Source organism: Notolabrus celidotus, chromosome 7, assembly GCF_009762535.1.
Source record: "Notolabrus celidotus isolate fNotCel1 chromosome 7, fNotCel1.pri, whole genome shotgun sequence".
Taxonomy (NCBI): Eukaryota; Metazoa; Chordata; class Actinopteri; order Labriformes; family Labridae; genus Notolabrus; species Notolabrus celidotus.
Window position 1 is genome coordinate 15,952,656 of NC_048278.1, and position 17,250 is coordinate 15,969,905.

General features: G+C 42.1%; 1 protein-coding gene across 1 annotated transcript in view; it reads right to left on the reverse strand.

The window, feature by feature from the left end:
* The window catches only part of si:ch211-214c7.4 (mucin-5AC), a 32,688-nt gene extending 15,710 nt beyond the window's left edge, over positions 1–16,978 (reverse strand). Inside the window, exon 1 of the mRNA XM_034688157.1 lies at positions 16,536–16,978. The gene's annotated coding sequence lies outside the window, so the exon portion shown is untranslated. The remainder of the gene's footprint in view (positions 1–16,535) is intronic.
* Positions 16,979–17,250: the final 272 nt, after the last annotated feature.

Below are 17,250 nucleotides of genomic sequence, written 5' to 3' on the forward strand. Positions count from 1 at the left end.
TCCCTCTGTAGTCTTTCTGGTTCTTGTTTGGTCTCTCTGGTTACAAATCTCACACAGAAAGGAAGCCGAGTAGAGGAGAGTAACCTGCCAACCGACACACTGTTTGGATTGGTCCTGCTTTTGGAAAATATCACCCTTAAGTGGGGGTCAATTAGCTAATGTGCAGACTGCAGAGCCTTTGGGATGATGTTGCGTGAATAAAGTCCATTATCATCGCTCCATTTTATATGAATGGGATAGGTTTGAAGCCATTAGCAAATTGGGAGCCATACAACCAGAAGCCAAAATTCACAAGAGCAAATCTGTATCACGAGTGATTCGAGTTAGTCACTAGCTTACTTGTTGTTAGGGTAAAAAGAAGATCTACTTTAGGTCAAACCAGCTCTTGGAACAAAGGTGGTGTTTTTCCTTGTCCATAAAAGCCACCATGGTTTATTTACACTGCAAGGTGATGCTTCAAGCAGATTGAGCAGTGAGGCAGGCAGACTGGCTGGCACCGTGTGTGGCATAGTTTTGCCAGTCCAGCTATTAATGCCAGGGGCTTAGCAGACACCAGAGTCAATCATATTCCTCATGGTGATGACCCCCTTCTGGGCAAGTAAAGGCATCATCTCCAACCAGCTGACACGGTGTGACGCAAAATGGATGGGAAGTGGATGGATCAAATAATTCCCGTCCATAGACACGCATAAGTGATGTTTTACTAAATTACTGCTCTGCAGCGCTGGTGCTTGTTTTTGTATCCATCAGGTTGCACTTGACACAAAAACTAAAAGAGTTATGTGATTCGGCGAGGTGTTGACACCGCTTAAAGAAGGTGTTAAAACCAGACATCCTGATTTTATGTTTATAAAATGACTGCACAACAATGACCGCAGCATTTAAAAAAAAGGTCTGCTAGGTCAAGATTAACAGCTTCTTGCATTTTAATGAAAAACCCTTTATTGTCCGTCATTCTCTTGGGCGGCATTTGCATAACAAATGCTATTTTCCTGGAGATTTAAAAGTATTTTCAGGACGCAGCATGCCATCTTTCCAGCCAGCTCCACATTTTTACTTTCACAATTAGCTCATTGTCAGTGGTGACAATTACAATGTGTTGCAAATATTGTGATGATGACAAAGGCCCCAAAAACTTTGGTAATGTCTGTGTAGCCCCAGTAAAGGACAAGTGTGTGTTTATCAAGAAAGCCATCACTCTTTAGGATTGTTTGGGGGAGTCTGTCTAGACAGAGTAAGAACTCGGTGGCCTCTGTAGTATTTACATTCTCCACTTCTTCTAATAAAGAAATATGGCCTCATGTGTCATTAAATCTTCTGTGACCTCCGTCTTGAGGCAGTTTAATTAAGTCCGTCATACCCCGTCCTCTCGTCCTCTCACTCCACGCACCCAGACATGAAGTGGTGCCTGACAAAATGGGTCACTTTTAATACGGTGTCTAATACAAGCAGAGGGGATTTAGTTGTGTTTATAGCATGGCAGGGGTTTGGTATGCATTGTGTATACTGATGGAGATGAAGGTGGTGGTGAGGAAGGGGGGGTTGGCTGATTTGGATGTTGCTTGGGCTTAATAACATCTGTGGATTAATCCCAAAGTGCTGTCTGCAAATGTAAACAAGAAAAAGACAATACACAAAAGCCGTGTAAGAGATTGAATGTGTGCCCAAAGTGAGGTTCAAAACAAACAAGCTAGTGAAGGAACATTGTGAGCCTATTTCAGCCAATTGAAAAACTTCTTGTTATACAGTAAGGGGCTCTTCTGAGAGGTTTCACAAGATGTGGGACCCCTTCCTTGATCATGCAAGGAAAATTATCTTTCCAGTTATTCCCAGTGAAACCTTACCTTGTGTTGCTCGGTTCTTGGACCGGCCCATGTCTTGTTTTATTCTACCACTTTGATTGTCGGAATATTAGACGACCTGCTTACTGTGACCATAGATTGTATAAAATATGGATGTAGTATCCATGACATCACCCATCTGTTTCTGAAGCGCTGTTTTGAGGCAAATCGTCAGTAGCAGCATATTGCTGCTGTCAAGTGAGTGTGACATAAAGAGGCGGGCTTTGAGCCTCCTAGCTAACAGCTACATTGTTCCCACCTGTCAATCAAGTCAGCTGTGCCTCTCATCGGAAGACTCGTAATCTAAATATCTTTGAAATTGCTGCGTTAGAAAAAAAATCACCCCCCGTTCAGTGTGTGCTGATCGAGAAATGAACTATCCAGACTACACTCGTCTTTTGTACCAGGCTGTAAACATGTGTATTTCTGCTGTAAAGATTGTCTTTTTTGCATTGTTGTGTATGTGGTTTCCGGTACTTCCGGAGCCAGCCTCAAGCGGATCCTCGATTAACTGCAGTTTTTAGCACTTCAGCATTGGACTCATATTTTTTTTAGAATGGAGGTTGCTGCTTGACTGTAACATATGAGATTGACCGAACAAACCCATCCCCATTTAATTTATTTTGTTTTATTTTATTATTAACAACTTTTATATTGTTTATTGTTAATATTATTATTTTTTCCTATCTTGTTGGAATGTATTTCCTCATGTAATATACAAATCAAAATTGTTTTTCATTTTTCATAGATATGTGTACACATTGGTGTACGTGTATATAATGTGTAATAATTTGCTTTTGGTAATATTGTTGTTATTGTGATTAATTTATTTATAATTCATGTTGTAATTATAATTATTGTTATTATTTTTTCATTATTATTATTATTATTATTATTATTATTATTATTATAAATTAATTTATTAACTCCTTTTTATTTTCTTGTTATTTTTTAAGGATTTTATTGTCTTATTGTTATATGACAGTCTTTTGTTTCTATTAAAATATTCTTTAAGTGATGGCTCCAGGCTTTTCTTTGTCTTAGAGTTGAGTAAGAGTTGAATAAATGTACTCGGCCAAAATTAAATACATTCAATCAATTTCTTTGGTCCTGACAAACTGCTCCCACAATAAATTACATTAAATGTTGACGTATCAAGTTGTCTGATTATTAATAATGAAAATAAACAGTTTCAATTTACCTGTGAGACTTTTAACTTTGATTGCCTAAAAAAGTCTCTTCACCCAGATAATACATGGTAGGAAGTGAATGCCTTAAAGCACCAATGATATCAAGATTACATCCAAACCATCCACATTCCAGCACTGCTGACTTTCTCCCCTTTCTCAGGGCTGAACAGTGACAGCTGTCGGAGTGAGTGTGAGTGTGTGTGTGTGTGTGTGTCGGTGTGTGTGTGTGTGTGTGTGCGCGCGTGCGCGCGTGCGTGTGTGCGGGTGTGCGCGTGTGTGTGTGCGTGCGTGCGTGTATATGTGTGTGAGTGTGTGTGTGTGCGTGTGACTAAGCAGGTCAAGGGGAGTGAAATGGTCAGAGGGATGGGAAGATCTTTGTATGGTGGTGTTCATGCCTCAGATGAAGCAGTGTGTGGGTGAGAAGGGAATGTGTAGGATCAAAGCGTTCCTGACGTTAAAATGTCATTTGCACTAATTTACATTCAGGCAGACAAAAAAGGGAGAGCTGAAATTAAGTGGCCTACCACTTTCTGCATTCTTTCAATTCCTATGGCGCACTTTATCAATCCATGTATGATTACTTGAGTTCCACCTTTAGACTTTGAAGTCAAATTTAAGCTGTGAGCTTGACCATGGTTAAAGGGCCGCCAGCGATTAGCAGGTGGTGTAAGCAGAGTGGAGTATGACTGTGTTTACAAATGAGATATGAGAGGCCTCTGTCTGTTTGTTTATTAACTTTCCTGTGGTGTGTATTAAAGGTTTAGGCACGTACACAGGAAGAACACAGGCTGTATTCAGTTTGAGTGTGGATTCAAATGTGTGTGTGAACATGCAACTGTGAGACAGAAAGAGGAAGAAAAGAGCAAAATAAGAGGTTTCATTTTGTTTGGGAAAGGAACGAGTTTCCTACGCTTTATGCTCAAAGGCAGTGAAAACTGGTATGTCGCTAAAACATTGTCAACTGCTCACACCTTTTCGACAAATACCTTCAACATCAAGTGAAGAATCTTAACCCTTCTCAAAAGCGGGATATCTAGATTATCTCAGAGAGATGGGATGCTGTGTAAAGGCCTGCTGCTTCGTCTGACCATACAAGGCAGTATTGTTGTTTCTGCTGCATCACTTAGTGAGTGTTTAGTTCACACACATACAGAGCACAGGGAGAGAGAAAGGAGAGAAATTCAAATCTGCTGCTGGAACACAAATGCTTAATGCATGCTGACAGAGAAGGAAGACTGCAAATGACTATACAGCTCTATAAAGCAGACTGTTGAGCAGTTTCCTCTGTCGCACAATAACAGCAGTCACAGGCCTGACAAACTAACACAAACACAGTCCAAGAAACAAAGGATCTAGTCAATTATTATCCAAGTTTATCTCCCATTACTTCCTTAAATAAGGACTTCATGTTCCAAGTCACACCAGTGCCACAGAGGTAACATGTGACTTCTCCAGTTAGCATTAATGGAGTCAGGCTGCTGTTGAACAATAAAAGGTATATTCTGGTAATTCTTCTAGTTAAAAGCAGGCTCAGGACAGGGGTGTATTATTAAAAGCAGGGAAGACTTAACAGAAATGTGCTTGGTGCTTTATGGCCAAAAAGAAGAGGGGATGATTTAGATTTTTTTGCTGCTGTCTTACCAAAAATGGGCAAAGAAGCATGAATCTTAGCTACGGATCCAGCATGGTCATCAGTTGCCTTGTGGTAGTATACCAAACTTGGACCTATGGATGTCATATTGCAGCGCTAATATACATCACACTTGATTCAAATCTGCACTCCTTACTAAAAGATCAAACATCACTCTTTCTGTACTTGGCTTACAATGTGTTACGTACCATTTCCTAAGTTTAAAATATGTAAATGGGTATAATTCGTTTTTTTTGTGAACTACCTATCTCACATCTGTTCTTCAAATAATGGTGACAGACCAGGTTAGAAACACCAACAAGTGTCAAGTAAATGAAGGATGATGCAGCTTGTCAGCAGCTATCAGTGTCAGTGCAGCACAGCTATCGGATTATAGACTTCTGGCACAGTGCGCTGATGGCTGTAGAGAGCGTGGACATTCCTTGTATCAATGAAAATTCTCTGCCCAGGAAAGGTCATAGATTATGAATAAAAGGCAACTGATCATGCCATTTGTATGGATAATGATTCATCGCTTGTTTAAGACAATTCCTCACTTCTAATGGATTTCCTTGGCACAACCTGAGCTGTAATTAAGATAAAGTAGTGACATCCCCAACAGTGGTCAATGTCTCACTAAAATAAAACCACCGGAAAACATACCATATGTACAACGCATCCACCTCAGCAACTAGAGCTGATGTTCTTGGTGATGGGAGGTTGAATGACTGGTTCCTTGATATCTTTGTCAAGCAACTGCACATCAAATATGTTGATACATACAAAAGAACGTTTTAGTGAAAGACACTGAAAGTGCTGATGTGTTCTGGACTTTGGGGACAACAAAACTGAAGCTGGTTTGTCTCAACTGGTTGAACAGGTGCCCACGTGACTGCACAGTCGCTCTAGTCCTTCTCTCTCTCTCTCTCTCTCTCTCTCTCTCTCTCTCCCTCTCCCTCTTCCGCTCTCTCCCTCTCTCTCTCTCCCTCTCCCTCTCTCTCCCTCTCTCTCTCCCTCCCTCTCTCTCTCCCTCTCTCTCTCTCCCTCCCCCCTCTCCCTCTCTCTCTCTCCCTCCGTCTCTCTCTCGCACCTTCTCTCTCTCTCTCCCTCCGTCTCCCTCTCTCTCTCTCTCTCTCTCTCTCTCCCTCTCCCTCTCTCTCCCTCCTTCTCTCTCTCCCTCTCTCTCCCTCCCTCCATTTCCCATCTCTCTCAAGCCGTCTTATCTAATAAAGGCTAAAAGCCCAAAAACAGAAGATTACAGCTTTCGTTACTAAGACACAAGGACACAAAGCACTAGGCCCAATTGAAACTGGTTCATAGCATATCACGTCATAAGTATAGTGCTGTTCACTGTCTCAATGGCGTGTCATACTTTGAAGTCCATGTACAGCCTGGTAATAAACAGAAACAGTTGACATGGCTCACAGCTGTCAATTTAAATCGCCAGAATGACAAGAAGCTCAACATTGGCATGGCTACCTGGAAATTATAAGTGTCATCATGTTTTGCGCTGTAGATGTGCTGACATTCTCCTCGTTTCTGGAAACAGATTATCACCCCCATCTTTCAAAATGAGTTTTTACTTGCATCCATGATTCTTGGGTCACCTCATCAGGTCGAGAAATCCAGGATAAATCCAGAGGAATCACATTCCTGAAAACTGCAAGTCTCTTTCAGATGACAGGTGTCACCTTTTATAGTGGATAGCTAATTTAACTCATCAAAGAATATAAAAACAGAGGGGGGGGGGTGAATGGCACCCTCTACACCTTGTTGTCTGTATAACAAAATGGACGCAGGTATTCAGAAGCCCTACCTTACTTTTCTTAATCCCAAAATTGCAATCTCACTGACAAATGTTTGTCCTGAATAATCTTTCATTTAATTTTACTCTCAGAAATATTGTATCCCATTAATCCCTCCATCACCAAAAAGATATTTTTCAAAATCTAAACCTGTCCATGGGTCAGTAAAGGGGAATAAACTGCTAACATTTTGAGTCAAACCCCCAACCCAAAGACCCCAAGGACAAATTTTCAACTATTTATAACTATAAAAAACTAAATAGACTGATCACCCATTTTTACCCTTATAACACCCAAGCGGCAAACTCCGGTCTCAAACGATGAAGCCAATGCGGAAGTGCTATAAACTGCAATACATCGAGAATCCGCTTGAGGCTGGCTGCAGAAACACCGGAAACTACATAGATATGAATGGGGAAAAGACGATCTTTGCAGCATTAATAAACATGTTTACAGCCTGGTTCAAAAAACGGCTTGGCCCTATGAAGCTAATCTCTCTAATGGCACACACTGTACGGGGAGTGAATTTTTTTCTAACGTGACGGTTCAGAAGATATTAGGATTACGAGTTTTGCCCAAATAAGGACATGACTGACGTGACTCCCGGTCGGGAACACATAGCTATTGGCTAAGAGGCTCACACTACGTCACACTCTGCCTGGTTGAGTTCCGCATTACCAATATGGCTGCCGCCGTCGATTTGCTTCAAAACAGCTCTCAGGAACAGATGGGTGACGTCACGGATACTACGTCCATATTTTATACAGTCTATGATAACACCTGAAGTTGTTGCCAATCCATTGTTGCCACTCTGTTGTTTTTTTGGCCACCAGCACAACCACTTGAAGTGATGGGCTGCATGGAGGAACTTCAGGCACTTTCAGCTTGGATTTCTGGCTCACCCTTCAAAAGTATTTTCAACCAGCCAGTTTTTCAAACTTTAGCATCCTAAAAAAAATGGATGCTTTGGGTAATATGGTCCGGTGTACATTCTGTAGTATTTTGGCTGACTCTGGTATTCTCTCATTTTTGGAGGTTGAGTTTATGGCCGAGGAAATGCAGCACTACATAAGGAGATTGAGGTTGAAGCTCATCATTTGCAATCCATCCTGCTTCATGATACCACTGCCAACATGGCTCTGTAAGCAGATGAGCTCAGTTTGATCTGTTAAAATTGCATTCAACCCATGCATTTGGCTTATAGCTACACTTTTATTTAAATTAAGGCTGGCACACATTACAGGATTCTTTAAACCTTCACACATTTAGAGACCACACACTTGATGATAACAAAAGGCAGATCGCACAAGATCTCTTTCATCTGATCTTATAGTGTTTGGAGCACAGAGCACACCACACACAAACTGATTCTTCAGCAGAGTTTCAGGTTCCTCACGCTCAATATTCCAAATCTTGCGAAGTAAAACATGACTTCAGTGTAAACAAACGTGGCGGACGGAATATGACCATAGACTGTATAAAATATTGATGTAGTATCTGTGACGTCAACCATCTGTTTCTGAAGCACTGTTTTGAGGCTAATCATCGGTAGCAGCCATATTGCTGCTGTTGAGTGATTGTGACGGAAAGAGGCGGGTTTTGAGCCTCCTAGCCAACAGCTGCAGTGTTCCCGCCTGTCAATCAAGTCAGCTGTACCTCTCATCTGAAGACTAGTAATCTAAATATCTTTGAAATTGCCGCGTTAGAAAAAAATGTACCCCCCGTACAGTGTGTGCTGATCGAGAAATGAGCTATCTAGACGACACTCTTCTTTTGTACCAGGCTGTAAACATGTTTATTTCTGCTATAAAGATCGTCTTTTTTGAATTGTTGTGTATGTGGTTTCCGATACTTCCGGAGCCAGCCTCAAGTGGATCCTCGATGAACTGCAGTTCTTAGCACTTCAGCATTGGACTCATATTTTAAGACCGGAGGTTTCCGCTTGCTCTTAACACACCCCACACCACAGGAAAATCAGACATGATGTTGTTTGCAAACATCAGACAATCGGGCCATTGCTGGCTTTGATCGTAAGGGGGAGATCGGGACAAAAATCAGCCTGATTTGTACCCGCCTTTAGATAGAGGACATCAGAGATAATGTCTTAGTTATAACTGCTGGATGGATAAAAACAACATTTACAAAAACGACTGATAAAATGCTGAATGGGGTGTAAAAAACAGTCCTTACTGCTACCAAAAGCGGTCAAAGTTATCATGAGGGACAAGCTTGCTTGGTGTTAACCATGCATCTTACTCTAATCAATTCCATACGGGACACTAACAATGTGCTAAGTGACTGTAAGCTACTCAATAAAGCCATTAGGAGCAGGTGGTTAAGTGTGGCTACAAGTTAAGTGGACTAAGCCAGTTAGCCTTTTAGGGAGTGGCAATCACAAAAGGATGGACTAGCAGGCACTGGCAGCGGACTGGTCTAAAAGGCTGCAAGAAAATGGGTTACAATCTGTTCCAGAGCTGGCAGTGTTTTCAAAAAAATACCGGCCAGACCGCGCTGCCAACCAGGACAGGCTGACAGTGGGCCGAGCGGAGTCGAGGATGGCAACATCAAACAGAGAGGAATAGACTGAATGCATGTGTTTGTGTGCGTGAAATTGAATCTGCACATAACAGCGACGACGACCATCTTAAGTGTTTGCCTGAATAATTGAGTAGAACATTAGGGTACTGTGAGGGGGAGGGGTTGGGAGACAAGCCCTATTGTTTGCACTGTTCGCCATGTAACCCCCTCAGACTGGGTGCTGGGGGATGGGTTTGGAGTGGATTAACTTGTGTAACTGGACAGATGAGCAGCTAGTGTGGAGAACTTCACCCAGAAGAACCTGGGGTATCGGATGGGTTGCAGGGTGAATGAAGGAATGTCCTTCATTCAGCAGACAAATAAAATACCTGTATGTTCAGTATGCCACAGTGAGGCTTCAGATTCAGGTAAAATTGTTTGGAAGGCCTGTTCACTCTCAGATCAGTGATCAAACTGATACAGTGGTTTCGAGTAGAGGCAATGGCTGTAAAGCAGACTCAGAGAAGGCAACTATAGTAGAAACCTCATACCAGTTTCCTACCAAAGATCTTTGTCCCATATTATCTCCTCTATTGTTTATTTCCTGTCTCCTCCCACTGTGGGCTCATTAAAGTAGTAGAGGAAGGGGCTCTAGAATACTAGTGTGAAGGCATGCTAAAACTGAAACATCCCCTCATGTTGACACTTTTCCATTAATTACTTCTTCATAACAAAATAAGCAAATCAAGTAATTATATCCAGCCAGGGCTGACATCATTTTAACTCTGATAAAAGCAGCCATCACAAGCCAACTGGCTTTGAACAGGCCGGCAGAGAGTCAATAACTGTGATGGAGAGCCTGAGGGCCAGATCAGTTACCGGGCCTCTGACTTTCCAGGGTGAGCTCAGGCCAGATGGACAGTGATCCTGCACCTCGCATGCCTGCCTCTCTGACAGCAAGCCAAACCCACAGCCACACCCGTGAATGTTGTGAAACAGACATCAGGATCCCCACTTTATATCTAAACCTTGAATGAAAGTGTCAACAGGGTTAACTCTCAAAATATAGATCAAATTGAAGATGGACTGGTGCTAGCTGGATAAACATTTGTAGTTAAGGCTGCAACCATTACTCGACAATGTTGAAAAAATGTGATGGCAATATTAATTGAACATGTATTTAATAGTCAATAATGACTGGTTTTAGGGATGCAACGAAAATTCGGCCAATGAGAGACTTATCACCGAGACAACACGGCCGAAACAGAATGTTGTGATGACGCAAGCAAAAAAACTCTGCCGGTACGCGCTTGTCTGGATAAGGGCCAACATGTCTGCATCTGTTCTTCCTTTAATTGCAGCACTAAAGCGTCTTCTAAGCAAAGAGGTTGAGACGGACCACGGAGTGAAAACAATGACATGTACACTTCTAGAGTCTGTCAGCACACGTTTCACTGATATCTATTCAGATCCTCTGCACTTCATTGCGACTGTACTTGATCTGCGTTATAAAGATCATTACTTGGATGTGGGAATAAAGCAGCGCGCACGAGAAATGATCCAGACCGCGATGGATGCTGAGGACCTGCTTGGAGACGGAGAAGCGCACAGCGCAGGAAGGCGAACAGAGCGCAGAAAAAAAGGAATCGTCTCTCTGACTCAGATGGGGCATGCACCCTCGTTTTCTGATCTGTTCAATGAGATCCTTGATTTTAGTGAGGTTAGTACACAGTCATAGCCATAAATTCAATGGTAGGGGAGACTGGGGACAGTCGTAACAGTTTTTACATTTCTGTCTACAACTTTGAGCTCTTTTAACCCAGTGTGTTCAAACTGCTATACAAACTAGCTTCAAGTGTCTGCTAATGAATGGTCTAGAAAATGCTGGTGTAAAACAAACAAAAAATGCATGGCCTACTCCCTACTAATAATTGGCATAACAATTTATTTTGGTGTTTCGGTTTCCGGCCTCGGTTTCCTCTTTCTGTTTTCGGTTTTGGCCTGGTTATAGTTATGTGAAGACAACATACTAGAACTAAGTTACTGAGAAGGGAACCACATTGCATCCTAACTTTCTCTGCTGAGAAAGCAACCAGGAACAGACCCCGTCACATCAGGCACTTCTAAAGTCCAGGAGCATTTCACCCTCAATGATGCAAAGAAAAAGACTGCCTGCAATATATTTAAAAACAACCTCTCTTACTGTGGAAGCATGTTGATGATGCAAGTCCACGGTTACAGCCACCAGTGTGGAGTAACATCAACTGGACAACTTTCTCTGACTTATTTTCCCCCCACCCATCCTCAGAGCCTTATCTTAAAGTTTGTACAATGAAAAATGGGTAGATAGTGAAGGGGAGGTTTAAGGAGTTAAAGTCCAGAGCAAAAAAGAAGAAGATGATCAACATACATGGTGCAGCTAATAACACACAGGAAAATATGGACACTAAAATTAGCTTTACTTCCATAAAAATGGGACCGTACTTTTAACTACAGTGCCTTTATACTAGCTGCAGATTCAGCATCATTCTCGGATGGCAGGATATATGCAACTGAAAAGATGGGACGGCCCACCCAATTTTTTCTCTGGGATAGCATTCAACGCTACCAAAGTGAACTAACAAACAGACTTTGAAAGTGCTGAATTCCTCTTTCAATAATTACAGTGCACCAAGCCCAGCTTCACAATCCCAGACAGACAGAGTGCCTCGATATGCAGCGCCAGCATCCACCACTTTATCCTAATGGGCAGGAGAGTGCCAGCCTCTAAACCACAGTGACGAACGGTACAGCACCACACCGGCTTCCCATACCACAGCTGAACGGCTGAGAGCAACACAGGAGACACACAACAAATATGAAAGGGTGGATGATGAAATATGGGTTAACCCTGAATGTCAGCCTCAACAGATGCAGCAAAGCAGCCAGGATTTGGGATTACATTTCTATGGGTGTTGGTTGACTGACATTGGTTGCAGGCTATAAAAAGCAGCTGACTCTCAAACAGATGCAAATGCTCTGCACTGGACAGCACAGGGGTTGTGCTTTCCACTCAGCTGCCCTGGTCTTTTTGTGACTTCAGAGATACTGAACAAAGTAGTACCAGGGAATACTGTATTACAACCAAGCACCGGTGCAAACGATGAAAAATGCTACTTATGATAATATTTGCATTATGTCTTGGATTTGTAATAAGTGCATGAATATTGGACTATTCGACAATCGTGTCCCATTCCTATTATAAAGAGAATTCAGAAGTAAAGATGGGAAAAGTTTCACCACTGTGTGAGAGATTGGGTGAGCAAATGGAGCAGCAATTCCAGAACATTTTTCCTGAGCATAAAATTGCAAAAATAATCTGTGGATTTCATCATCTACAGTACCTGATACCATTAAAAGACTCAGAAGCTGAAGAAATCTCTGTACCAAATGGACAAGGCCAGTAGACCAATTAGTTGTATCAATATTTTGTGTCCCTACTCTTATGGAATTGGGTTTATATAGTTTTAAAAAATAATAAGTTATGATATTTCGCTATGAACCACCTAGTAATGATGATTCTAGCTACAAATAATATCCTAAGTGACTTAAAAAATACTAAAAGTTAGATGCTTAAAAAGGTACAGTAGTGAGTAATTGGGAAGTACATCCTGTTCTCACACTGTGGGATTGCAGAGAGGGAAAGATTTGAACCTCTGACCCTGACACACATAACCACTATAACCTCTCAGCTGTTCATTGATGCTATGCACTATGCACTCACACAAAACTTAATAAACAGCACAAATCGTCAGCTATAAGATATAGTAATCCAGCAGTATACCTCACCTTTTAAACAGGAGAGGAGGTTGACTCCAGAGACTGTGAAAAACTAGTTTTTGTTCACACGCCTGTCATCTCAGATAACAGCCCTCGTTTGACAGGCTGAAACTGACGCAGTCCTCGAGCGATGGATCAGAAAGTATTCAGGGTATTAAAGGTATTTCAGTATCTCCAGAACCTAAAAAGTATTTCACAAAATAGCAGAGCAGATTTCTTTCACACTCAGTGAAAATGACTGCTCAATACACCCTATTCAGAGGATTTTAAGTGTGGAAACTTTTCTCTGCATAGCGCCTGCTGCAGTTTCCTTTTCTTCGTCCACCTGTCCCATCCCTTGGGCCTGCTCAGGGTTTAAGGACGCACTCGGTGAACTGAGGTAGCTATTCCGAGCTCCTCTTGTGCTTTCCTTTGGCTTTCTGGAAGAGGAAAGGGAAACAGAGGTGTGGAGAGTGGAAGTGGATGGGCAGTACGTAAACAAAGGGCCACAGTTGAGAGGCTGGATCAGGCAAAGGAGTGTGAGTCCTTGGGAATAACAAACAGGGTTGTGTATACTCTAAGAGACAACCCACTAAAGGTGCAACCACACGTACCATGCCCGAGCACGTCTCACCCCCAAAGTCCAGGTTGTTTGACTAGTGTGAGTGCGCTGTGCGGTGATCGAGCACAGCACACTACCATGGCCCTGGTACGGTTAGAAGAGGTGGGCTTTGAGACAGTATTGTAGCTCATGCACAAACACAAAAACTGGTATGCAAAGTGGACATATCATCAAATGATCATTTGAGCTAAATGAAGCCACATTAAATCATGGGATTTAATGTGGCTTCATTTAGCTGGTCTGCAGAAAATAAGCCTGCATATATGAGCATGTGGCTGCGTTTTCAGTGCTGCTACAAATTAACCCACTGCTACTGATGCTTTTGATAGTTAACTGTTCACTAACCCTAAACTCAGGAGTCATCCGGCAACAAAGAAAGGCAAAAAACAAAAATCTATGTCATGTAAAACTATTGTTATTATATTTAGGGCTTTCCAATGTACATTAAAAAAAGTTTTAACATTAATTTGAATGATAAACGAGCGAGTTATCCTCATTGAACCATGATCTGTGAGAATTAAAGAACACCAATGGACTAAATCTTGATTTAAATAGTTAGTAATGGAGTTAAAATCAGATTTTAAAAAACATGTTTTGGGATTTTTTGGGGTTCTGACACTTTTGGATAATTGAATATACTCTGGGTCAAATTGACCCAGGAACATTATTGCGGTTCCAGAGAAACGAACATAACAGGAGGGTTGAGATATACTTTATTTGATCCCCCATTGGAGGAAATTATTTTGTTACAGCAGCTTACAACACAGGACAGGGGAATACAACAATGTTAAGAATATAATAACAATAATAATAGTAATGATAAAATAAAATTGGATAAAATAAAAATAGAATAAAAGAAAATATGGCTCCTTTTTCAAAATGTAACTACTTGTTTTGTCGATATTTTTCACTACAATGGGTAAATTTACTATTTTTAGATAACTTAAAAAAGAACATTCTGGAAGGCATCTCAGGAACCCCCATTTATGTCTTGCCCAGGGGGTCCCAACCCACACTTTAGGAACCCCTATGTTAGAGGACCGTAAGTGACCAAATTGTCTTAAAATTAGCCACAAAGTTGGTAAAACTGCGTCATATGAAGTGATAACGCATGTACAAGAGGTAACCTTGCACGGGCCAAGTTGGGCCAGCATGGGACTTGGGTTGGTGGGGAGGCAACCATGCTGTAGCATGTAATAGGGCAACTGGGCCTGATGTGGGTGAATTCCAAAAGGTCAGAGGCTTAACCAGTCGAGAAACTTTACAACATCAAGAAAATCTTTAACAACACTGTTTTAACTCCTTTTTGCAGACGTTATTATTTAAGAAAAGGGCTTGTGAACAAAGTTTTAAACAGACATGTAACAGGTAGTAAAAAACAACAGGTTTCCATGTGCTCTGTAAATGTTGACTGTGTTTACAGTACTTCTTATTTGGCACTAGCTTCCCTAAATCCTAAAGTGTGGTAAGCCGTTTAAGTCTACAGTCAAACAGACAAGTTACTTGGTTGAATGAGAACAAGTTTTTTTTGTTACACTGCCTTCATCAAAGCACCGTTGGTGGCAAAGATTTGCAACTTCAAAGCTACCTAAAGAGAGTTTTTGAAATAAGTATCTAGTCACTAACTTTAATAAGAAAAACACTGAATGCTTTTCGGTTTACTCACATCAAAAACAGATGAACACCAAAGTGAAAAAATCTGATAAACACATCATAGTCACATGATGTTTTGGAATTACTTTTACCAACAAGCGCAAACACAATGATTAATGGTAACTGTGGGACACTGAGCAAAGACACGCCCATGTTAAGAGCCCAATATTCAGGCAAACGGCGTCTGTATCTCTCTGCATACGACATGAGAATCAGTATCGGTGATACAGCAATGAGCTCTTGGGGCTTAGCCAGAAAGACAGAAGTGGGAGAGTGAGACCATGTGTCATTCACACTTGCTTTCACATCCTGGTGATGATTAACTCCTCCATAAAATCTCACACACCCTAACAGCGGTAGCAGGGGGGTCTTCTAGAGGCAACACACACTCCTAAGTGGGTGTCTGCATGTCAAATACCTCTTTAAAGTAAAGGGCAGTGTCACGGCTGCCTCGCCCAAGCCCTGCCCACCATACCCACATGGCCCAAAACTTACTGATTATGTAACCTAGTCTCTGAGCCAAAACAGCATCTCTCCATCACTGAGATCTGGACACGATGAGGTGTTATTGTCTGCCACTGAGCTCTCTTAACTCCTTTTTTAAAACGTCAATCTGCCAAGTCAACAATGAGATCACTCCATGTGCAGGGATGCAAATATGAAAACAAAGATGCTTGCTATCTCTGCAAGAAACAGCTGAGAGTGCACTGGGAGAGTAAGCAAGAAACCCTGGCTGCAATAAAAGCTACTTAAAAATGACTTTATTAAATGTGTTGATTCATCAGTGGTGTGTAACATGCTGCCAACTTAGCCAACATTCAAGATGTGATATTTAATACTTCTCATGGACAGGATTTAAACACACTTGGGATTCATCTTCTCAAGTTTATACCCTGTCATTTGGCTCCCATCAAGGACTCATTGGTGGCCCACTTTTTAAAGCTTCTGGGTGTTTTCTCCAGCCTCGATTGGAGCTATAACAACACCATTTGGCTCGACAAACAAACAGTGTCCTTGCAGGTTCAGCAAAGGGCCCGGTTTAAGCCTCATACAACAATAGCAGTGCAACACTGAGGCAGCTTGCTGTGAGAGACACATGAGGCCAGTCAATAAATTGGACCTGATACTTCTTGAAGCATGCCAGCTGAGGCTTGAACCGCTGCACTCACAAACAAATGGCTTTTTTGGGGGGGGGATGAACACACGTTGAAACCACCGCCCATCCGTTACCGTGCCATGCTAGCGTTTACGTTTCACATCCATCATCACATCCAGCCACACACTGCACACTACAAAGAGGGCGTCTGGCTTCAAAACAAGTACTGCTTGGTTCATTTAGAAGGCACGCCAAATAGAGGGCCAGCTTCTTCTGTAACAAACATCATTTTTGTTACCGTACAGTTAAATAAGACAAAGAAACGTGATATAAAATAGAGTCGTGCGCGCCAGTGTTGTTGCAATATAGTAAATTAAACATACCTTTTAATCTCTTCTGTTCCTGTGGACGCCTGGAGAAACAAACAGTCCCTCCCTCCCTGGCTCAGCACTGCGTTTATATGCACTAAATATGTCGACTGAGCCGTAAATTGCACCAGACTAACAAACAATGGAGCTGCTAGCGTCCCTCTCCGTGTCCTTTCCTCCACGTTTGAGCAGCAGCGGCAGGCGGCGGCAGCGGGCTACTTCCCTTCATGAAGGATGGGCCCGGGCGGGGAGGGGGGGAGTGACGGAGGCGTCCAGCAGCAGATTGAAAGAAGGCGAAGCATGGTGGTCATAAAAGAAAAAAATGCAGATTATAATCCCGAGTGCGGTCCAATCAAAAACGCGAGACTGGTGATTATGCAAAGCAGGAGTGATGTCAAAATCAAACCAAGCGCGAGCTCTGTTCTGGGGCACGAGGGGGTTCCCAAACTGTGGTCCGGAAACACCTATAGGGGCGCAAGACAGAGTGCCCTGGGGAGAAAGGAAACATTTAAGGTATGTTACAATGTCATTTAGCAGACGCTTTTATCCAAAGCGACGTACATACGAGAACAAGAACAACACAAGCAAAGATCTAGACAAGAGGAAACAAGATCAGTAGGAGTAACACAGTGCTTCAAGTCCATTTGGGTGCAGGTACTGCCAAGCAGTGTAAAGGCAATGCACAAAAGTAAGCAAGGATTTTTTTTTTGTTATAATAATAAAATAAGGA